Source organism: Neofelis nebulosa, chromosome 10 (genome assembly GCF_028018385.1).
Source record: "Neofelis nebulosa isolate mNeoNeb1 chromosome 10, mNeoNeb1.pri, whole genome shotgun sequence".
In the NCBI taxonomy this organism is placed as follows: domain Eukaryota; kingdom Metazoa; phylum Chordata; class Mammalia; order Carnivora; family Felidae; genus Neofelis; species Neofelis nebulosa.
This window is the reverse complement of record NC_080791.1, coordinates 22,048,662-22,073,142: the sequence shown is the minus strand read 5'-3', so window position 1 is coordinate 22,073,142 and position 24,481 is coordinate 22,048,662. Positions and strand designations below refer to the sequence as shown.

The 24,481-nt window shown below is 50.7% G+C and overlaps 1 protein-coding gene across 9 annotated transcripts in view; it reads right to left on the bottom strand.

Annotated features, from left to right (window-relative positions):
• Positions 1–24,481, bottom strand: part of PKNOX2 (PBX/knotted 1 homeobox 2) — a 319,107-nt gene that overhangs the window by 249,264 nt on the left and 45,362 nt on the right. For 5 of the 9 annotated variants that reach the window (XM_058687197.1, XM_058687206.1, XM_058687207.1 and 2 more), the window contains exon 1: positions 18,803–18,908. The exons of the other annotated variants lie outside the window; for them this stretch is intronic. The gene's annotated coding sequence lies outside the window, so the exon portion shown is untranslated. Of the gene's footprint in view, positions 1–18,802; positions 18,909–24,481 lie in introns of those variants that run through there. 9 annotated transcript variants of the gene reach the window in all.

Genomic DNA, 24,481 nt, shown 5'->3' with positions numbered 1-24,481 from the left:
GACTAGAGGCTCCCCAACGTCCTCCTGCAAGTTTTATTGATTTGAGTGGGCCTTCTTATTTTCCAGAAAGTCAAATGAGTCAGGGAAAGAGGATGAGACACATCAAAAGTGCCCTGGACTCAGGCCATCAGCCCAGGCTCAAGAACAGGGACAACAGCAGGTCACCTGTCTCCATCTGTCTCCCCACAACACCCCCCCAAGGGTCCTGTACAGGCCCCTCTCAGGGCCTGCGGCCAGGACAGAACACTGCCATGGAGTAGGCCAGGTGCAGATGACTTGGCAAAGCTGGGGAGGCCTTACCCCGGCCCAGGCTGTCTTAGTGAAAGGAAGCAGTTACTTCTTATTATCCCATCCCCAAGACTGGGAATAAAAGTAAAGGCTCAGATAGTTTAGCCTGTTATACGGAACACCTATCACATGTCAGCTGCTCTGTGCATTAGGCCATGTGAGTCCCAACACAGCACCATAAGGTAATTATTTCAGTCCCCATTTTTACCAAGGAGGACCCTGAGACTTGGCCAAAGTCAAGCTGATACACAGCAGATGTGGGATTTGAATTCTGGTCTGTCTGAAGCCATCCATTGATTTCTGTCTGCCACTGGGAGATTCAGAAACTAAATGGAGGGTGCAGTGGGGCAGCCTTTAGTGGGTACGGGAGCCTCAGCTGTACCCATCCTCTCCCTCCCAACTGACTCAGAGGGTGACCACTTTCTCCGGGTTGCCCAGGACTGGGGTTCCCCTGGACATGAGACTTTTACACTAAAACTGAAACAGTCCTGGGCAAACTGAGATGGTTGGTCATCCTATAACTGAGGCTTCCTTGTGCTTTGTGGTTCCAAAGAAGGCAAATACATTTTCAGGATGCAAACGTAATTGAGAGAAATTATCAATGACTCCTACTCTGAGTAGGAGAACAGCTTTAGGCCTGTTCTCCAGTGCAGCCCCAAAAGGCCAGGTCATACAGAGGAACCTCCTTTCCTCTCTTCATCCCAGTTCCAGGCTAAGGCCAAGAGAAGCCAGTCTGGGCTGAGCTGGAGCTTGACGGGAGTGGATAGAAGAGATCAGGTACTGGGGCGCCTGGGTGGCGCAGTCGGTTAAGCGTCCGACTTCAGCCAGGTCACGATCTCGCGGTCCGTGAGTTCGAGCCCCGCGTCAGGCTCTGGGCTGATGGCTCAGAGCCTGGAGCCTGTTTCCGATTCTGTGTCTCCCTCTCTCTCTGCCCCTCCCCCGTTCATGCTCTGTCTCTCTCTGTCCCAAAAATAAATAAAAAATGTTGAAAAAAAAAAAAGGAAGAAGAGATCAGGTACTTGGTAACTGAAGCCAATTGGGCCAGATTCTTTTGAGGCATTGCCGTCGTCAAATGCTCACAACAACCCCATACGAGGGGATTGCTGGCCCATTTTATAGATACAACAGCCACCATTTTGGAGACCATTTAGACGATCTTCTCAGGGGTCCCCCAAACATTTCAGAAGCCTGGATCCTGAGAGTCTTGCTCAGGACCCTCCTTACCAGGAATCTAGGAAGAATCCCCACAACACAAGCCCATGGGGAACGGTTCCCATGGGGAGAGAGGTCAGGCTGTGCCAGGCCTCCTCCCAGCCCTCACTGGGCAGCTGGTAGAGAACCTCACTCACGTCTGTCCTCTCCAAGCGTATATATGCACGTGCCAAGGGAGAAGGGGACTCACCCCGCGACAAGACCTTCACCGGACACTCCTAACCATTGTTCTCTTCCACATGAAAGTGGAAACCCAAAGGGCAAAGCCCTTCTCCAGCTACCCAAATATACCTCTTCTAATTCAGGCAGCATCTCCTCCAGGAAGCCATAGTAATTAAGGACTACTTCAGCCTGCAGCGAAGCCTCCTCCCCTGACCCCACACCCACCTCTTCATGATGTGTCTTGCATTCTTACCTTGTACTATCTATTATTTAACTTAATGAATAAGAAGAGGAACACTAGTGGGAGGCTGCCTGGGTTCAAATCCTGGCTCTCCCACATATTAGCTGGGTAACTTGAAACAGGTGACTTAACCTCTCTGTGCCTCAGATTACTAAAATGTGAAAGATGCAGGGCATCCAGTTCAAAGAGTCTTTGTGAGAATTAAATTAGTTACAAGGCATCAGGTGCTTATAACAATGCCTAGTACATAGTCAGTGTTCAATAAGTGTTTGCCTTATTATTATTTTAATAATAATATCAACGTTAATAAAGTATTGTCACCCTTGCTAGACTAGAAGGTCCTGGAATGCAGGACCAGAAACTGATACTTCTTTGCATTATTCTCCATGTTAGGCAGATTCCCACCAAATAAGACCTATAAAATCATTTCCTGTGGATTGACCTTTACAGAGACTGACAGCTCCTTCCTTTTACTTCCTAGAGCTGGGGAGAGAAATATGTCTGCCTGTCAGTGGCCAGTGGCCGTCCTTACAAATACCCCCAGGATGGCCCCAAAGTGCCTCATGGTGAGATGAGCAGAAGCAACAGAGATCTTGGAATGAGACCCCAGGAAGAGAATTCAAGGAAGCCAGAGCCCTCTGGACATGACACCCCCTAGAAGTTAGGGATCCACAGAGCAAACCCCTCCTCCCCCATGAGCTATGTCATGAAGAAAAACCAAACTTTTGTAGAGATTCTAGAGTGAATCCCAGAGACCTAAGTTCCCATCCTAGCTCTGTACTGTGTGACCTTTCATAAGCCCCTTAACCTCTCTGGGCTTGTTTCCTCAGTTGTTAAATGAGACAGTTGTTCAAAGACCAGTTACTTAGTTCCTTCCAATTCTGACACCCCATGTCTCCATTTCAGAGGAAGGGAAAAAGCACCCTTGTATGAACCTACCAATTCATTTCACAAGCAACTAGTTTTCCTCATTCAATCATTCCTTCCCCAAATACCGACTGGGCTCTCATTTTATGAAACAACTCCCCTGGATTAGGAGAGTGAAAAAAAAAAGAGACAAAATCTGATCAATAATGGAGAAAAATAAGAGGGTAGGGAGAGCCAGGGATAGGAGAGAAGGGATTTATTTCCTTTTATATAGGGTTCTCAGGAAGGGCCTCACTGAGACGATGATATCAGAGTGGAAACCAGATATCAGAGTGAAAAACCAAGGGAGCAAGTCAGGCAGATATGTGGGGAAAGAGTGTTCCAGGCAGTGGAAACAAGTGTAAATGTCCTGAGGTAGAAGGCTGCCTGACTTGTTCCGGTCACCACAGGGAAGTCTGGGGTCAGTGTGGCTAGAGTAGATGAGTGGGGAAGACAGTGACAGGAGTTGAATTGGGGAGGTGGAGATTCAGCCACGGTAAGGACTTTGGCTTTTATTCAACTATGAATCCAAATCATTGAACCTTTAACATAAATGAATTTGACATTTGCATGATGAAGGCCAAGTACCTTATCCATGATTTTATTTTTATTACTTTCATTTGGGACAGAAAAACTGAGGCCTGGAGATATGTTTCTCTCTCCAGGCCTATGGCCAAACTTAAACCTGGTCCCCATTCCAGAATCTCAGACTGGGTTCTCCCACCTCTCCTGAAGCTGCAACCTGCTCCAGAGTTAGACTCCTTGCATCCCTTCCCAACCCTCCCAAGGTGTTGTTCTGTGATCACACCTGACCCTGTCCCTCTGCCCCAGCCCCCTTACCATCTCTCAATCTCTTCTTCTCTCCCCAGGGCCTTTACACCTACTGTTACCCCACCACCACCCTGGGACACTCTTCCCTTACATCTTTCTTCACTGATGTCCTACTGTCCCTTCAGGCCTCAGCTCAAACATCACTTCTCAGATAGACACTTTCCCACTCTCTCTAAATAAACTCTTCCTGTTAAATGCTCTCAGGGTTTCATGTTCTTCCCCTCAAAGCTCTAATTACACTTGTATTCTCATGTTTATTTGTATGATTTTTTTTTTTTAAGACTGCTTAACTCCATCTAATTGTAAACTCTATCAGGATAGAGGCTAAGTCTGTTTTTGCTCAGTTTTCTATTCCAGGAACCAAAACAGTGCCTGGTACACACTCGAGGTACCCAATAAACACTTGAAGAATAACTGATGTCCCAGGCCTTCTGTTTATTGAACCCCCTGGGGGCACAAAGTGGGACAAGCTCAGGGCTCTTTAGAGGGCCCTCTGGGTGTGGCCAGAACCATAAGCTATTGGGAAAGGGGCCCAGGCTGGAAGAGAAAGGATCTGAGCCAGCAGAGCCCCTGATACTACACAGGGCCCTTTACATTGGCTATAGCTCACCTCACTGTCATGGCCACCACTAGGGTTGAGGATTACTATTCTATCTGACGGCTAAGAGAACTGAGGCTCAGGAAATAAGCTTCTGTAAAGGTGTCTGTAGTCAAGCCTAGTCTTTCTGATTCCAAGGTCTGTGCTCTTTCTGCTCTGCTCCAACTGTCCTGGCCTGGGCAGTTTCAAAGGCAGCTCTGCCACTGATTTTCTATGTGACCTCAGGCAAGTTTCTGCCCCTCTCTGAGTTTCAATTTTCTGTGTATAAAATACAGAGGCAGAGTAGATGCCCTTTCCAGTTCGGAGGTTTCATGACTTAAGATTCTATGCTTCTAATTCTGTAAAAATTAAACAATGGGTGCTAGTCAGCTCAACACCAAGCACATAGCAGACATTTCATAAATGTTTAGTTCCTCCCTCCCTTCTTTACTTCGTCCATCCCTCCAGTTCCCTGTTTCAAAGACCTTCTGCTTCACAGCCCTCCTTGAGGTCACCTATGCTATCTGGGTTCTTCCGGAAGACCTAGAACGTGCTTCCCCGGACTTCAGGGACATCTCGCCAGGCTCTGATATCGATGTTTCCAGCCTGTGGTGTCCTCAGATGGCCATTCTAGCTGTGCTCCCCAGAGAGGCCCACGGTCTTCCTGTACCCCACTTCCTCCTGTTTCCTAAAAGGGTACTTTGGTCTCCTCAATGTCCAGCACTGAGGGAGAGAGAAGGAAGTGACAGGAAAGGAACTCACATGTACTGAGCACCTTCTAGAGGCCAGGGGCTAGACCAGGCTCTTTGCTGTGTTATCTCGGTTAATCCCCTGCAAAGAGCCATTGTCATCCCCATTTCACAAAAGGGGAGAAACTAAGGCTCAAAGAGGTTAGAAAATTGCCCAAGATCACACATCCAGCAAAAAGCAAAAGCTGGGCTTTAACCCCTACCTGTCCAACCCTGGAGCAGATACCCTTTGGCAGCCCCCGGGGATGACTAAACCTTGCCCAAGGATCCACTCCGAACCATCAGCTATTCCCTGGAATGCATTTTTCCTCTTCATATTTATGCAACTGGATTTACGGCCCTAGTAACTTGAGTCCATTCATCTCTCTGGCCACCCCCTCCTCCCTCTCCTCACTCCCCACCCCCTCCACCCAAAATATAAGACTGCAAAATTGTCGCCAGTTGTCCCCAGCATTTCTGAAAGGATGGCATGACTTTTTACTAATGCACCAAAAAAGCAATGTTAAGAAGTTGACTCCAACCCATGTAGAGGAAGGGGACCAGATCTTCCAATAAATACAATCTCCCCAGCTAGTGCTGACGAAGAAGGGTAAGCCTTTCCTCCCCAGCTCACAGATGCTACCCATGAGGACTTTCCAGAAATCAGATTCAGGTAAGACATCAACATGAACATCAACAGGTATTCCCAGATACTAGGGCTTCAGGAAGAATAGGGAAGGTATGTCTGCTTTTTCTAAAGCCTTCTCCTGCATGCTATGCCCTTAAGGAGCATGATGGTGGGTTGGGGCTGGGGGAGAGTGCTGTGAGAATCACATCAGCTCTGCTCTGGGAAGCAGCTGGACAGGAAACTCAGATGGGAGCAAAACTCCCTGGCAGGGCTTTTCTGGTGCCCATTGTCTTCCTCTTGCCTTGTTCTGCCCTTGCTAGGGATGGAAAATGAGTTCCCAGGGATGGAGAGGTTGGCCATCTCTTCACCTAGAAAGGGCCTCATGTGAGGGACAAAACACAAGAATGCCCTCCAAGACCCTGACAGTAAGTTACATTCCCTATTTATGTTCTTGTGGCTTCCTGGACTTCTCTACGGCTTTAAAAAAATTTTTTTTTAAGTTTATTTATTTTGAGAGAGAGAGAAAGCACAAGCAGGGGAGGGGCAGAGAGGGGGGGCGGAGAGAGAATCCTAAGTATACTTCACACTGTCAACATGGAGCCTGATGTGGGGCTCGAACCCATGAACCATGAGATCATGACCTGAGCCAAAGTCAGACACTTAACCGACTGAGCCCACCCCAGCATCCCTCTATGGTTTTTATAACAGTTTCAGTAATTACCTACAGAACTTGAATGCCCATCCCCCCAGGGACTGTGAACTCTACTGGTAGGAAGCCATCCATCTGGTTCACAGTCGTATCCACAGGACCTCTGTGGGGTCTGACACACAGAAGGTGCTCAATAAAAATCTATCAGATGAAGACCTGGTGGCTGATGGGACCTGGCAGAGGTCAACCCCCCCCCCCCTCCCCCAACACACACACACACACCAGGCAATAGACGGCTGCTGCACTGGGTTAGATGGGAAGGCATAAGTGAGAAGAACCCACGACACACAGCAGGCACGAATTCAGGTCTGGCAACTCTCTGCCAGAGCCTGGAAAGCCACCCAGAGGGAACCATTCATCCCCTAGCCACGGGGTGGTCATGGAAGGCCATCCTGCCAGCTTTTCGTTACTTAAGCACAGTTGTTATCACTCTGTGTGAGAGGAGCTGTGTGTTTGAGTGAATGCTCCACTTTAAACTAATAAGAAATACAAAATCTTTGCCAACCACTCTTCTCCCCCACATATCACATGTGAGGCACCGTGTGGGTGCTTTCATTTATGTTTATATAACGTGCATAACACATCCACATGCATTAACTCATTTGGTCCCCAGCCCTGACAGGATGCATTATCACCACCACTTTACTGATGAGGAAAATGGGGCCAGCTTTTAAGGTCACACAGTAACCATGGCTGAATCAAGGCTTAAACCCAGCCTTTGGCTTGTCCTGCACTGTCCTGACTCAGTCATCCTTCTTGCCACACTACAGTCGCACTGCCCATGACCCGTCCAGGCTGGAGCCCTAGATCTCATGCTGAGCTATGCGTGCACTGGAGCAGGGGGGCTGAGGTGGGAGGGAGATGGAGAAGGAAAGCCGCAAGGAATCCAGCCACTTCCCCTGAAACATGCAACTTCCTAGAGTAGGCAGCATGCTGGGCTAGAATTCTAGACCTGCGGATCCAGAATGACCCAGAACCAGCTCTGTGATGCTGAGTGAATTCTCTCTCTTATCTGCTCTGAGCCTCACTTTCTTTCTCAGGTCCCTGGTGACGTCTAGATAAAATAAAGAGGTGAGAGCTCCCAGTACATAGTGAAGGAGCCCCCAGTGTGCGGCCTTGCACAGCTACCCAGAAATCACAGGGATCGGGACAAATCCTTCTCTTCCCTTGATCTACAAGCTAGCTGTGGCAGCCCATCTCCTTCCTCCCCAGAAGAGTCCAGTTCCACTGTGCTCACACAGGGATAAGGCACCACGACTCTGTGCAAGAAGCATGCCAGGGAAGTTCCCTTCTCCTGTGCCAGCAGCCAACAGCACTCCATCGAGCACAGCCTGGGAATGAAGTTCTCCTTCCATTTCCCCTTCCAAAGCCAATGGAATAGACTTAGAAAAGTATTCCAGGAGACCAGATGTCCGGCTTGGAAAGGGGCCTTCCTAGCAATCTGGAAGTCAGCAGGAGGTAGCAGTCCCCATCTCATTGCCACTAAGAGGCTCTAATGAATTGGGGTGTCTTCCCAAAGAGAGCGTATGCCAGTGTAAGGAACAAGTCACTTTCCCTCGGAACAGCCTCCAGGGAAGGCTGGGGGAATCCCATCAAGCTCCTTGGCTTTCCTCCAGATCAAACACAAGTGAGGAGTGCCTCAGGGGACTACTGCCCCCCTGTGAGTCTGGCTCTCTCCTCCCAGAGCTGGGAAAGGGGCTCCCATCATGGCAGTGGGACAAGACCACCACTTGTACAGGCCTCAGGAGAGCAGCAGATTTGAGCTCCCGTATCACTGGGCTCCCCTGCTTGATTTCTGTCCCTGTGGTCCCCATGGAGACTTGAGAACTCAGACAGACCATCAGCAGAAGCTCTCCCAACCCCTGCATCCAAATAGGTGAGGCTCAACTGTGGTTCTATCTATATCTTTCCATCCCCCTCACCTAATCAGAGTTAGAAAGGTCCTACCAATAATGGGCTAAATGTCCCTTGGTGTCCCATCACCTTCTCCAGGCATGTGGTGCTCAGGGGTCCGGACCACACATTGTAGCATTTATAGCCCATAGGGTCATAGAATAGTAGGTCCAGAAGAGGCCTCAAAGACAATTTCATCTAACTTTCTCATTGTGTAAAATGAGGATGCTAAGAGCCAAAGAAGTTAAGAGACATGTCAGAAGTCACACAGCTTGTCTTCAGTTTGACATGCATTTGTCTGGGCTCTGCAGTAAGATCGTATAGCTCCTCAGGGCACCTGGGTGGCCCAGTTGGTTGGGAGTCCAGCTTTGGCTCAGGTCATGATCTCGCGGTCTGTGAGTTCGAGCTCCATGTCGGGCTCTGTACTGACAGCTCAGAGTCTGGAGCCTGCTTCTGATTCTGTGTCTCCCTCTCTCTCTGCCCCTTCCCCACTCATGCTCTGTCTCTCTCTGTCTCTCTCTCTCTCTCTCTCAAAAATGAATAAATGTTAAAAAAAAATTTTTTAAAAGAAAAGAAGATCATATAACTCCTAGAGAAAAAGGCCTTGGGTCCAATGCAGCACACTACTGGGCATTCATGAAATAGTGGGCCCAAGCCATGCTTGTTGATGGACAGATGAATCACCAGGGAGAGCTCAGGAGTGAGAACAAGCACCTGTCACCACGGGGCCCTGGGCACACACAGGGGCCTCTCTAGGCTTCTCTCTGCCTCTGACCTGGAACTAGAGCTCACAGTCCACACAAGCACAGTCTCACCTGAGAAACAGCAGGAACAACCCTGTACTCCCAAGGCTTAACACAGATCTGGGGATAGAGTAGTACTCAGTGCCAGTGGGCTGCCAGAGGGAAGACAGAGGAACCTCTGGGGGTGGGGCTCACTCCCCTCCGTTCTACCGCAGACCCACTGTGCTACCCTGGAATCAGGGAGACTGTGCCCACCCCACATCTAATCAGAGTTAGCAGGCCTACCACGGACGGGCTCAATGTCCTTTGGTGTCTGTCAGGATCACAAGTCAGAGGCCCATGGGTGTGAGCCTCCATTCGCCTCGCCCCAGCCTCCTCCCATCGTGGGTGGGGTGGGTGGTGTGGGGTGGCTTACGGCCTGGCCAGCCCAGCCCCACCTGTCACTGAAGGCTTGTGGAAGGAGAAATACAGATCTTCTTCTAGGTGTTGGTTTCCATAACAGCTGGTGGCTGTCTCCAGTTTGCCAAGCAAAGGTATGGGTGACAGAGAAGATGGGTTCTGCTGGTTCCTTTAAAGAGATTCTCAGGAGAAGAATAGGTAGAGCTCGGGGCCAAGCAGTGCTCAGAGCTCAGCAAGGTGCTTGCTTTGTCTCCAAAAGACTAAAGAAAGGGCTGTTGTTGTAAAAGGTAGAGCTGGGCTACCCTATTGAATGTGAACAGGCGGAGACATCCACCGTCCGGTCCCGGACTTGCCCCTGCAGCCACTTTCTGAGTACCATCCTCTCTCATCTATAAAATGACATAACAATACCCATTTCACCTGCTTCAGAAAGTGGAGAGGATTAAATGAGAGAGTGTCCGAGGATGGGCTTTATTAGGAAAGAAAATTAATATGCACCATGAGCTTACCATGTGCCTAGCACTCTTAGAGACTCCGTTCTAGAGTTTCCATAACACTCCTACGTGCTCTGTACATTATCCTAACTATATCTCCAAGAAAACTGAGGCTCAAAGAGCTTAAGTGATGTGCCCAAGGACACACAGCTCAGTAGCAGTAGAACCAGGATCAGAACCCAGAATCTGATGCCAAAGCTCATGTGCCTTCTCTCAACACCGCAATGTCTCAACAAAAGCAGTAAATGTCGCTTTTGATGAAGAGGCTAGTAAATTACAGAAAGAGCCTAAATGTCCATCATCGGATGAATGGATGAAGAAGATGTGGTTTATATATACAATGGAATACTACTTGGCAATGAGAAAGAATGAAATCCTGCCATTTGCAGCAACATGGATGGAACTGGAGGGTATTATGCTAAGTGAAATAAATCAGTCAGAGGGAGACAGATACCATATGTTTTCACTCATATGTGGATCTTGAGAAACTTCCATGGGGGAAGGGAAGGGGGAAAAAAGTTACAAACAGAGAGGGAGGGACGCAAACCATAAGAGACTTTTAAATACAGAGAACAAACTGAGGGTGGATGGGGGTAGGGGAGAGGCGAAAGTGGGTGATGGGCAGTGAGAAGGGCACTTGTTGGGATGAGCACTGGGCGTTATATGGAAGCCAATCTGACAATAAATTATATTAAAAAAATAACTTTTTTGAAAAAAAAAAGATGACGAAGAGGTTAGTAAGTCTTCAGACTCACAATGCTGCCTTCGTGGAGGCAAACACTGTTGCTAGGACACATCCACCTGCCCCCAGGAAGGCCGTCAGGAAGGCCAACCCCCCCTACCGTCTTGAGACCCTACAACTCCAGGGCAACCCAGGGCCCAAGCCCTCCCAGTGGGTGCCCTGCGGCTGTGCGGTGTCCCGATGCTTGCTTGGTGGCAGAAGCAGTGGTTTCGTGGATTGCCTCGTCATGAAGCAGTCCAGCCAGGAGGCAACAGAGAGTCCTGGAACTTTGGGCTGAAGGGGAGTCTCGGGGAGCAAGTTGGAGCTCCCCATTGGATAAGTGGGGAAATGACACCCAGAGGCCAGCCACTTGTTAAAGGGCACACAGTCCAGTTGGTGGCCGAGTCTAGAGCAGAATCCACCATCCTCTGACTCCCGGGTCAAACTGCTGTTCTCTCCACCATCCACACCACTCTGCTATGGGCCAGCTTCATGGGCCCTGAGAGGCCCAGGTGTGGGCCTATAATGTCTGCTCTCTTGGCTCAGGAAAGGCGGGGATGGTGGGTAAGAGAGTTATGTTGTAGTCAGGAATGGAATTAGTTGGTTCGCTTCATGCACTGAGTCGTTAGCCTGAGAAGTCACCAGGAAAAGTCCTCTCGGAACCCCCTCAGTCCCCACCACAGGGAGGCCTGGGAGGTACTCCTGGGGCAGTGGTGGCCCACTTGACCCCCAGACATCCTCAGAAGGGGCCCAACTCCTCACTCTAGTTCAGGTTGTCCCCCAGCAATCCCTATGAGCCCTGTGACCTGGAGAGTCTCAAGTCCCACCCCTCCCCCTCCAGCCCTGCTTGGCCAGCGCTCGCCCTCACCCCTGCACGGACACTGCAGAGAGCTCACCTCCGCTCGGCAGCATCCCATCCCACTGTTGCCTCCTTTGCTTAACAGTTGATTTGTGCCCATGTTCATGTCACCTCCACGTGTCTGTGTGCCATCTCTCACGTGTTTCTGCGTTGAGTTTGTCCACCCGCAAACCGCACATTCCCCTGAGGGCAGGGCCTGTGCACCTATTCCTACCACAGCCTTCACCAGGGTCTTTGTGCAGCAGGCAGCACCAGGCCACAGGGCAACTGGTTGTTTGTTTAATACTTGTTGATGGTGCCAGTGACCTGTGAAAGGCCCCAGGCCATGTCCTGGGGAAGCCAAAGGAAGGGGACTGGGGGAAGCTGGGTAATCCGCCAACTGGATCTCCAGTCCAGAGTAACAAGGGGAGGAAAAGGAACCTGATCGAGCCTCTGCTGTGTGCCACACACTGCCAGGTACTTTACAAATGCTCTCTCCACAATTCTTGGAGCTTATTACTTTTCTTTCTCACTTTACAGGTGGAAGAGCTAGATTGAAAGTGTTAAGCAACTTGTCTAAACTCTTACAACTAGAAACTAGTAGAGTGAGACTCTCAGTGCAGCTTTATCTGAGGCTAAGCCCATACTCTGCACCATTTCCAGAGCTGACAAGCTCCCAGAGGACAGGGACTCCGCGGTTATGGGGTTTTGTCCCGTCTGTTTTTGCTGCCTGTATTCTCAGTGCCTAGAACTGCACCAGGCATACACATGGGAGACACCCCGTAAATATGTGCTGAATGAAGGAACAAAGGAATGAATGAATACCATGCTGCCTCTCCCCAGAAGGACAGAAAAAGGGCTTGTGATGTCAGGCTCCTAGGCTCCATTTCCAGGAATCTTGGACAAGTATTTGTTCCCTCTCTCCAGCCAGAAAAGTACCCAATGTATAAAAGTTCCTCCAAAGGCCACGTGGAGGATGGGTGGGTTTCCTAGGACTGGGAGTGGAACCATAAACTGCACACAAAAGACTGAGATCCTAATGAGGTGGGGGATTTAAAAGCGTTCTCGGTGCTCTGTGATCTGCTGATTCTGGGACCACTCTGTGGCCCAAGTGGATCTCGCCTCTCTCCCCAACCCCGGGGCTCCCTCATCCCCCACTGGGTATCCCCACTGCCTTGACTGAACTATACTGAAACTGGCCACATTCCTATTAAGCAGAGAAACTAGCAGTTACACCACCCACTCTGGCCCCATCCGAACCCTCAAAAGAGTCTGCTCTGGGCCCCAGGGCCAGCTGCTTTTCTCCACATTCCAGCCAAAAATAATACGAGAACGAAGCTGTTTGGTGGAGACTTAATCTAATCTTCATTGCTTCAGTTTTAAAATATCCTGCCTGGTTTAGGGTTTCTTATTACACACAGGGATGTGTTTTTAGTGAGATAGGTCTTAGCAGAAACGGCCTTCTTGTAATTAGAAACCCGGTCAGGCAGGGCCTGCGGTGAGGCATCCAAGCCAAACAGCAGATCCCCATGAAGACAACACGTTTGCAGGGAGCTCTTCCCGAGCTGCCCGAGGGCTTGCTTCTCCCATACTCCTGGGGGATCTTGAAGGAGAAAAAGCTTGAGCTCTGGTAAAAGGCCCGTGCCTTCCAACTCGTATGTGTTCTCTTAGCACAATTGTTGCCTCTTCTACCTCCATCCTGTGTCTCCCCGTTCTCACTCCCGATCAGAACGGAGACTAAGATGTTGCTCAAGGCTGCTGGAGAAGGATATGTAGAGGAAAAAATTACCCCAGGGAGTCCCCATGGACGAGAGAGAATTAAAGGCAAGCATTCCACTGGAGCCACGTCTCCAGTATCAGGGCTAGCTAGCATTGAAATATCAGGCATGGGAAAAGGACGACACTCGAAGTGCGGATACAGCTTTGTATAAGTGCTGGGTGTAACTTCTTGGGCTTTCTGGCCCAGAATCTGCTTTGATCTGCCAGCATGGAGCCTGCTAAGTGAGGTTCAAGCTGTGGCTAGCTCCGGACCAGCGCCCATCCCCCCCAGGCCGACCAGATGTCACACACCAGTCCGGGCTCAGGCCTCTTCTTTCCGCTGGCACAAAGAGAAGGGACTGAATTTCTGATAAGTCAGATTCTGTGTTCATCTGATGCTTGAAAGCTCTTCCAAGGTAGCCCTGTTGGGGAGAAGCATGCTGGTTCCCTCAACTTAATTGCCCCTCCTGATAAAGTGCAGGTGGATGTTAGAATCACAGTGGGGCTTTCAAATTCTAGGACGTAAAGAAAGGCAGGCGTTCAGCCCCTTCGCCCAAGTCTCAGAACCTGTTGTGAGGAAAGGCTCTGGAGCCAGGCAGGGAAAGAAACCGCGGGGAAGAAAGTGACTCTGCTGCTCAGAAACTTCTCTCCTTTTCCTTTATTATTTAGAGCGCACCAGAGCAGGAGTCATGCCGGATTCACCCCTCGTAGCCTAATGAGGAATTCGTGCCACACATTCCGCTTTACAGATGCGGAAACCGAGATCCAGAAGCTAGGGGACCCACTGGAGTCATGGAGCCAGACAGTAACAGGGCAGAAGACCGCTAGGCCCCCAAATTCCAGCTTAAACACTAACTCAGCATGCTGACCTGCCAACCTTGATCATCTCCTTCCTCCCTTTCCCACCAGGTATTAGATTTAATTAAATTAGCAGATCCCCATCGCAACAAGCCTGGCCATGCAGCCTGGCCGGAACCCAGCCAGGGCAGCGACTCCCTCTAAATTCTCCTTCTCAATATAATTCGATCTTCAATAAGTCACAGATCGCATGTGAAGTGTTTTATACAAAGCATGGTGTGTTGGCCAGAACCAAGGCTAACGGTGGCTCGTGATGATTTCATTTTCCATATAACTTCCTCTGCTTTTCCTCTGTGGCATCACTTCGCCCTCTCCATACTCTCATCTGCATTTTGTTTGATCCAGACACTTGGCTTCACATGCCGTCACCCTCCAGCAATTGCATCGCACATTTATATATATCTTACAGCATCACAGTCCTTGTGCCACGCAGCAGAGGAAAAAGGAAAACTTATAACAGCATTTCTCACCTTCCTCGCACTAATTTAGAAAATGTGCTTTAAATTAAATAAATCAGGAACAAAAGTCTGAAATCGGAGGTAGAATTTCAGGGAGGGGGGACGCTAAATAAAGAGCAAGGAAATCTTGCAACATGTTGGAAGCCTATAAATTTTATAGGTAGTTTCTTTAATAAAAACAAATTCGATTGCTAACAACACGGTATTATTAAGCCGCTAACATTTAAAAATCTAATTTGGCCTGCTCTGCTGCTGTTTATGTTGCATAGTGCGTTCACACAGGGTAAGGAAGTCAGGTTGATGGGTTTGGTTTGCTTTCTAAACCAGGCTAATAGAGACCCCTTTAAAACCCAGCCTTTTTGCTTTCTAGGCATGCCTTGGTCCCTAATGAGTTACAGTCCCAGGTTGAAGATGGACATGGCAGAAAGAAATTTAACACACACTCCGGTGCACCCATAAACATCAAGGCCAAGGGAGAGGAGGTATGTTTCCAGTTAAGTTAAAACTCCATGAATTCAGGATTCTCCACTCACAAGACAGTAATTCTCCCTATTTCATCACTAACTTACTTCAAATGTGTTTATACAATTTATTGCTACTGAACTTCCAGGCAACTGGTGTAGAGTTAATGAAACCCAGCTTGGAGAAGCTTTGAGCTTTGAACAACTAACCACAGTTTAAATGGTTATGACATGCGGTCAAAGCCACAGCCCAGCCCCACTGCAGTTTCTGTGTTAGGACCTAGTCAAAAACCTTGTCATCTCACCTTTTGTGCCAAATAGATTGAAAAAGGAAAAAAGCGCTGAAAAACAGCCCTTCCGTGTTTCTCCTGAAGGTTCCCAGCCTCACTCCCTGACATTCTAACACATCTATCTTACTAAATGCAAGGCAAAGTCCCTCCCCCAGGGCCCAAGTAAATATTTTAGTTACCCTCTGAATTGGCAGCCAGTCGAAATCCTGAAATCCAGTTTGGGTTTAATTGAACAGGGTCGGGCCTACATAAAGCAGTGTGAGACAGGGTGTAAGGGGGAGGCACCAAAGCGGCATTTAAAGTCAGACTCCGTGAGAGTCCAAAAGGCAATATCAGGACGCACAGATGACACTGGCCTGGAAAAGAAGTAAACTCATCTTTCTGAATCACTTGGACATTGGTTTTTTATTAGTCCCCCTTGTTGCATGGCGTCGTCCCCCAAGCTCTGTCCATGTGGGAACTCCAGGAGGCTCTCTCATTTTAAACAGGCCCATTTTGGAAGAGTAAAGGGGAGGGACTCGACTTGCCACTGCCGCACAATAAAAGCCCCTTTTGAAAGCAGCACTTTCATTAACTTAAAGCAATCTATAGACTTAAAAGCATGGAGCAGTAAACTCCCAGAAAGGATCATAAAACAGCCAGTCTCAAGTTGGGTACACTTCAGTGCAATTTGCACGAGGCATTTTACTGTGAGCGGTGGCCGGGCCCATCTCCCTCCAGTAACCCCCTGCCCCTTATTCTGAGCAGCTTCTCTTTCTCTGGGCTTTCATGCCTTTCGCGCTCACAAAGGGGAGGCGGTGACTGGGGAGTCTCCGTGGGGTCACGGCTCCCTCCCGCCCTCCGGCTCCTGGCGGGAGAGCTCACGAATTCCAAGCCTGCAAGAAAACAGCCTTGGAGCTTTGCCCCCCCGGGGCAGTCGTGAGGCCCTAAGCCGCCGCAGCCACTCGTGGGTCCCGCGTCTTCCACGTCCCAGAAGCGCCGTGTGGCTACCGGAGCCAGGGGTGCGGAAAGTGGGACCGTGGGCTCAAGATTACAAAAAGGAAATTTCAAATATTCCTCTCTGACAACCCCTTTACACACTTTTCTACCCTAGTTGGCCAAAGGGATAACCTCCCTCCCTGGGCAGGACTTCTCTCCCACAGCTCAAGCTAGGCTTGAGCCATAGGGGTGAGGGTGGGGTTGGGGGGTGCCTCTCGAGTGGGAGATCACGAGTCCAGACAGGAGACCCCCCCCCCCCCCGCTTCTCTTTCCCTAAGGCCCTGAGGCCTCTGGAAGGCCGGAATGGCTGCGTAAGCGAGAGGGCTAGGGACTAGGGCTTTGCGTTATATCTTGTGTGTGAACACCATCATTTTCTCATCTTTGGGGACAGGAGGGTCGCCTAAATCTGCCTAAAATGTGAAGCCTTTGGCTTCCACCAGTTGAAGAGCTTTGAAATCCTAAAAGTCAACACGCTGGAGAAGTCCTGGGACAAGTGGGGTGAGGGTAGAAGACCCAGAGCGCCCCCGTTTCCCAGGCTGAACATCACACTGGCGGCCCGGCTTGTCGGCTTTCCGGCCGGGCCTGGGGGAAGAGCACACTGAGCCTGCCGCGCTCCGGCGAGGACGCCAGACTTCGAGCCCGCCCTGCGCTCGGCCGCAGCCGGGACTCCCCCGGCGCGATGCGGCACCTCGCAGCTAGCGCCCCCGGCGCAGGCCGCGGTCCCTCGGGGCCACCCGCACCCGCCCGCCGCGCTGCGCCCGCGGCCCCCAAGTGGCTTCGAGAGCCTGCGGAGCCGCCAGGGTCAGTCCTCGGATCCGCTCCGAGCCCTGCGAGGCTGCCCTATCGCTTCACCCAGAACGTCCCTTCGATCTGTCCGCTTCCTGGAGTCTTTCTCCTAGGACCGGGGTCTGCGCGCCTCAAGTCCTCTGCTCCAGATCCGCTTTTGGGGAGAAGCAGCAGAAATTCGGGTCTCGCCTGCCCGTGGCTCGGATCAACTACTTTCATCGCCTCCTAAACGTTTTTCCACCCACGGAGCGTGGGGACCCTCTGGCACGACCCTCCCCAAATTCCAATAGCCTCAATCCCAGTAAAAAGCCGCGATCCCATGGCAAAATACTAAAAACGCCACCCGTTCCGCCGAGTCCAGCCTCAGATGTAACCCCAGGCCCCCAATTCCTACCTCCAGCCCCCTGCTTTGACCGAGGTGAAGATTCGATCCCTAAGCTACTCAGCAGCCCTTCAGTCCCGCTTCTGAAAACAGCCTGAATCCTACAACCCAAACTCTAGCGTGGCCCCGAAGCCCAGCCTTAATTCAGGGCTGCTGCACCACCACCAGCCACCCCCCGCCCCTCTGCCATTCCTAGCCCGTGTCCCCACCGCGCGGGAACCTCGGACTCTCGCCCAGAGCCCCGGGGAAAGGACCGCCCGCTTCGCTCGTTTCTTCCTCGGGTTCGTGAGTCAGGAGAGCCCCGCTCACCCAACCCGAAGGAAACGCAAAGTTTGCGCGGCAGACACGGGACCCTGCCCCATCCCCCTCAGCTCTCTGCTCTGGGGCGCTTTCCGTCCCCCCTTTTACGAACTCGTGTCCTAGTTCTCAGGCTAGGAGGGCTCCCTATTCCCAAACCTCGCCATGGGCCCCTATGCCTCCCCGACCTCGCCAAAGACTTCCAACAATCCGCCGAAAGCCAGTTACCCTACAAATCGCCCCTCCCAGGGCGAGTGTCCCCGAGCGCGGACCCTGGGAGACCGGCTGCCCTGACCCACAGCTCGCGTTCCGCTGTCCCCACTGATCCGCCTGCAAAACCCACTCGCCCTGGCTCCCCAGGCCGGCCGGGACGCGGCCGCGGCTCCTTGACTCCGGTCACCCGGCCCGAGACTGGGGCTGCTCCCGCTCGTAGCCGCCCCGAGGCAGCTCCAGGCCGGTGGCGCCGAGCAAGCGCCGGCCCGAAGGGCGCCCGAAGCCGGGAGCAGACGAACGTGGAGCGGGCCCGCCGTCCCCAGCCTCGCCCGCTGAGCGCTCAGCCCCGAGCTGCCTGCACCGGGGCTCCGGCCCGCGCGCCGGTCCCTACTCTCGGGCCCCCAGGCTCTCCCGGCGCACGGCTCCCCTCCCGCCCGCTCCGGTGTCTCGGGCCCGCGGCCGTCCGGGTCCGCAGCCCCGCTCCTCGCACCCGCGGACAATGCGCGCCCGGCCACGGGCCCGAGCGGGGCGAGGCGGCGGCGCGGCGGCGACGGCGGCGGCGGCGGCGGCGGCGGCGGGGCTGCGCGCGGGCCGGGCCGGGGCTCGGGCGGGCCGCGCGGCTCTGGCCGCCTCCTTCCCCGGCCTCGGCGCCACTCGCGCTGCTTCGCTCCGCGCTCTCCCGGCGCTTCCCCAGCTTCTCTCTGCACGCTCCCGCCGTCCCTCTCTGCTCCCTGCCTCCCTCCTCCCTGCTGCCTCCCTCTCTCTCCTCCCTGCTGCCTCCCTCTCTCCCTCTCTCCTCCTTGCCCTGTCGCAATGAATAATACTCTGGCTTGGGGACTGGAATAAAACACACGCGCTCTGAGGCAGCCGCCCGCAGCAGCAGCAGCCGCCGCCGCCGCGCCGCCGCCGCCTGCAAAAGCGTCTCTGACATGGAAATGAATGACAGCTTACCTGATGCCAATCTTCATCAGACTGACACCGGCGTGACAACACAGCCTATACTTCCCAGCACTGCTCGGGACGTCAGCGGCACAGGGACCCGCCCCCCGGAGCCCCCCCCCCCCCTCCACACACCTCCCCTCGCCCCACTCCCCCTCTCTCCCCACCCCCCTCGCCCCCACCCACTCCCGGCCCGGCGCTTCCAAGTCCGAGCCGCAGCTGGAGTGTCTCCCTCTACTGGAGGCTTTTCTGAGACGTCGGCGCGGGCCCGCTCCTGCTGGCGGGAGGCAGAAAGGCGCCGGAGAGGAAGCCGAGGACGGCGAGCCCGCCGTTGAGCGAGGGACGCGGCGGACCCCCTCGCGACTGGCGACACCGCCCCCGCCCCCACAGAGGGGGGCCACAGAGGCCGCCTTGCACGGCTTCCTGGGCTCAAGGGATGGAGAGGAGGGGAAATTTTCCGTGCACCCCGAGAGAACTCCCCCGAAGTCTTGAAACTTAAAGCTGGCGAGGAATCCTTCCCTCCACCACCACTCCTCCCCTCCCCCCCACCACTCCCACCCCGTGCCTGCCTGATGGCCTCATTTTTATGATTGCATTTGAATAATTCTCATTACCCTGGCCCCAGAAAAGGTGCTCAGATGACACTCTGGTTAGTTATTCCTATTCTCAAGAGCTTTTTCTGCTGTGGGCTTCCCGGGGCGTTTGGCTCACCGAGGGGGAGACTGTAACGGGGTGGGGCAGAGGGAGAGATAAAAGGGTGTAGAGGCTTTGTCACTAAATCACCTCTTTGCAAATGCCAGGCAAGCCTATTCTAAGCCACTGCTATTTTCATTCTAAAAAGTCCCAGAGTTCTGGGGGTCGGGTGGTGTAATATAAAGGGAGAGACCAGCTGGGCTGTTTGAGTCTGGACCTGCTACGGTGGCTTCAGGGAGGAAATACACATTGGCGCCTTCTGAGAAGACCAGTGCGAGCACCCGGCCTCATACGTGTGCTTTTTTCATTCCACAAAGATTACCGGGCCACTAAGGGCCAGGGGTGGGCACCCAGCCACCTACAGATGCAGGCTCACTTGCTTCTACAGTGCAACACATGGCCCTTTGCATAAAGGGAAAGGAGAACCCCTTCTCCCCTGAAATTTGCTCCTCCCTCCCCATAGAGGAGCCATTTCAGCCAGTCAGGCAGGGATTGATCCTCTGACCCCAGAGCAGGCAGGGGGCCTGGATAAAGCCTAGACAAAGACACTGATGGAAGCAAGGAAAGCAGAAAGTGAAACCCAAGCAGGCCAGGTTTGCAGTAAGGAATCTGACCCAAGAAGTTGAAGGCTGCCCCTTCGCTCTTTCCAGGCCTCTGGGCCACTCCTCATTTGCCTCCATCAGGGGCAAGGATGAGAGCTATTAGCATTCCATGGCTCCGAAGGGGCAGTTGAGACCTTTTCTGCGCCACATCCCCGATACACTAAATACTGTTTGTCCAGATCGTCCCGGTACCCCTCAAATTCAACCTCCAAAGTTGCTTGTGGAAGACAGTCTTCACTGAGAGCCCCCTTTATAGATGGAGTTGAATCCTCTCACCTTCACGTAGAACCTCCAAAGACTTCACCAGGTGGATTTATGTCACCCCAGCCTCTGATCTGTGGTCAGAGACTCTGGCTGCTGACAGCATAATCGCTATTATATATTATACATTGTATAATAATATAATAATAATGAATGCACTTGCCCTTTTTATGTAGTACAGAAGCGGCCAGATTCTCCAACCCAGAGGCTGGAGGTCAGGCTGCCATAAACTCTCAGAGGGAAGCCCTCTTCAGACACAGGAGGGGGAGGGGAGATCCATTTGCCCCTGCCCAGGACCCCTGGAGGGAGGGTTTTCTCTCTTTCTCAGGGCTCACAGTGAGTTGCCAAAGCTTGCCGAGTCAGAGGGGAGAATCAGGCTGAATGTAAATACTTAACCCCATCAGAGAGGTGTCAGTGAGCTACTGCAGGCAACAGCCATGCATCACTGATTCACACTTGTCACACCCCTCATTTTCTGAAATCTAGTTCTGCACCCAACTCTTTCTGGAAACAGGAGATCCATTGCCATGAGCTGTTAATGTTTGGAGTCTTTTTAAAAATACCGTGATTTCTACTAATACCCTTTGGATGCTTTAAACTGAACGTTGTAATTTAAAATAAATGTATCTCACTTTAACTACATTTGTAATTTGCAAAAGCTTAAAAAATGATTACCTAAATGTAACCATCCTTCCCACAATCATTCAAAGCAAATATTTGTCCTTCGCCCACCGGAAGCTCGGCTGTGTGCCAGGGCTAAGGATAAAGAGCAGAAGCAAAGAAGTTCCAGTCACAGCCCCTGTCCTCGAGGAGCGTTCATTCCAGTTGAAGCAGGCAAAGCACCAGTACATAAAACAGGAAACAATAATCATACAAGAATTCAACAGATGACACAAGCCGGTAAATACTTAAAGAACAAATAAATCAACAATATGTCAAATTCCAGGTGTTCCACATCTAAATGTTGGCTCTGTCAGTGAGTAGAGATGGGACAGAGTGAAAACTAAGTCTGTAGAACTCATTTCACATACTGTGCAGTCTCTCCCCCATAATCCTCCTGAGGATGAAAAGGAGGATGGAGAGAGGCACACACGTCATGTAAGTCACCAACACAGCAGCATTAGGACCAAACAGGAGTTCCTACCAATCCTAGTCATCACTCTTAAATGTTGGCAGTTCCTACGGCTTGGTTCTGGGCCCTTTGCTCACTCTGTGTGCACGTGATTTGTCTTTAGGATAAGCAGTTCATACTGGCCCACGTTGTCTCCTCTGAGCTGTAGACATGTATCGTCAATGGCCTAACTGAGTCCTGTCAATATCAGCCCATGAATAAAACTTAAACTTGTCTGTGTTAGTCTGCTCAGGCTGCCATAACAAAGTGCTACAGAGCAGGTGGCCCAAACAACAGATAGCTACTTTCTCGCACTTCTGGAGACTGGAAGTCCAAGATCAAGGTGCCAGCGGGATTGGTTCCTGGTGAGATCTCTCTTCCTGGCTTGCAGATGGCACCTTCTTGCTTTGTCCTTACATGGCCTTTCCTCTGTGTGCACCAGAGAGATAGCAATGTCTGGTGTCTTTCTCTTCTAAGTGCACCATTTGTATTGGATTAGAGACCCACCCTTATGACTTCCTTTAACTTTCATTACCTCCTTAAAGCCCCTATCTCCAATTATAGTCACATTGGGAGTTAGAGCATCAACATGTGAATTTAGGGGGAGACACAATTCAGTCCACAACACTGTCCATACACCAGTTCCCTCTATTCTCAACTTAATTCTTTTCTTTGAGTTCTTTGACATTGGGGACAATACCTATTTCATCTTAGAATCCTTAGAACCTTGGTACGGTGCTTAGTCCACAAAACATATTAAAGAACTACTTGCTGAGTTGACTTGAATGGAACTTCTTTCTCCATCGTTTCCCCATCCCACTTGAGGGCCTTATCACCCGGAATGCGAATTCCAGTCACCTGGAATACAAATATTTTGATGATTTCCTAATTGGCCTAATGTCACCAACATCCCTAACACTTCCTATATACTATCACCAGGGTGTTCTTCCTAAAACAAAGGTTGGATCATACCCTGGTTTCCCCTCAAGAAACCACTGCCTCTAATATTTAGCCTAAAATGTTTATTGGACCTTATAATTAAAAGTAGAGACTTGAATGCCACATTCCTTAGCATGGCACTCAAGTTCCACCTCCTCATCTGGCTGTGATCTACTTTTCAGGCCAATCTCCTGTGTTCCTGCCTACATCTCCCCATCACCACCTTCAATGGTTCTCAGTGCTGGCCCGTGGACTTCCTGCATAAGAATCTTTGTGGAACTTCTCTATAGTTCTGGGTTCCTGGTTTCCAATCCTGGAACCAGTTGATCTGGATAAGGGCCTAGGAATCTATATTTTAAAAGCTGCTGCATGAAGAGAATGAAAAGACAAGCCACAGAATGGGAGAAAATATTTGGAAGAGACACATCTGATAAAGGCCTGTTACCCCCAAAATATAAAGAACTCTTAAAATTCAACATTTAAGTGAACAAACAACCCAGATGAAAAACGGGCAAAAGATCTGAACAGACAACAGATGCACAGATATACAGATGGCAAGTAAGCATATGAAAAGAGGCTCAACATCATTTGTCATTAGGAAATTGTAAATTAAAACAATAAGGTATCATTAACACCTATTAGAATGGCCAAAATCCAAAACGCTGACAACACCAAATGTTGGCAAGGATGTAGAGCAGCAGGAACTCTCCTTCACTGCTGGTGGGAATACAGGACAATATAGCTACTTTGGAACATGCTGTAAGTTTCTTACCAAACTTAACGTACTCTTATCATATGATCCAGCAATGACACTCAGTATTTACTCAAATGAATTTAAAACTTACGTCCACACAAAAACCTGCACACAGATGTTTACAGCATCTTCATTCATAATTACCAAATCTTGGAAACAACCAAGATGTCTTTCAGTAGGTGAATGGATAAATAAACTGTGGTACGTCCAGACAATAGAATATTATTCAGCACTATAAAGGAAATAAGCTATCAAGCCGTGAGAAGACATGGTGGAACTTTAAATGCGTATCACTCAGTGAAAGAAGCCAATCTGAAAAGGCCACATAATATAGGATTCCAGCTATGTGGCATTCCATAAAAGGCAAAACTATGGGGATCGTAAAGGATCAGTGGTTGCCAGGGTTGGTTGGGGGTGGAGGTGGGGATAAACAGGCAGAGCACAGAGGATTTTTAGCTCAGTCAAGTACTCTATGTGATACTATAATGGTGGATACATGTCATCCATTTGTCCAAATCCACAGGATGTACAGCTCCAAGAGTGAACCCACATGAACTATGGGTAGTGATGTGTCAATACAGGTTCATCAATTATAACAAATATTCCATACAGGTGGGCAATGTTGCTAATGGGGGAGGCTGTACATGGTGGGTGGGGTTGGGGGGGGGGACAGGGAGTATGTGAGAAATCCTGTACTCTGCTCAATTTTGCTGTGAACCAAAAACTGCTCTAAAGCTTATTAATTAAAAAGAAAAAACCCACTGCAGTTGAGAGGTTTGGGCACTTCCATTTTGGCCAGCCCTGGGGCTCATGGATGGCGAGACAGCCAGTGCCCTCTTGGCCCTCCCTGCACCTGCTCACACTCTCCCCTCAGCCTTGAATTTTACTTCCCCCTTTCCCTACCCACCAAAATCCCATCTGGTGTTGAGAGTTAGCTGAAATACCACCTCTTTTCAAAACTTCCTTGGCTCCCCCAGGAAAGAACAGCAGCTTTGGAGTCAACATGGCCCTGGCTTGAATCTTCACCCTATCACGAAATAGCCACGTATCTGGGAAGTCACGGACATTGTCCGAGTCTCAGCTTCTGCCTTTGTGAAATGAGGATGATAACAGTATCCAGCTCATGAGCCCATAGAGATTAGATAAAATAATGAAGACAGAGCTCAGCACAGTCCCCGGCACATGGGAGGCTCTCTAACAAATGGAGCCATTAGATTTAATAGCCCTTACCCAGGGCCTCCACTGCACTTGCCTGTGCCTTTATTATATAGTGCTTATTTAATTGGCCTGAGGAAGGCAGATATTGTTTACTGAGAATACTGTGACAGGCT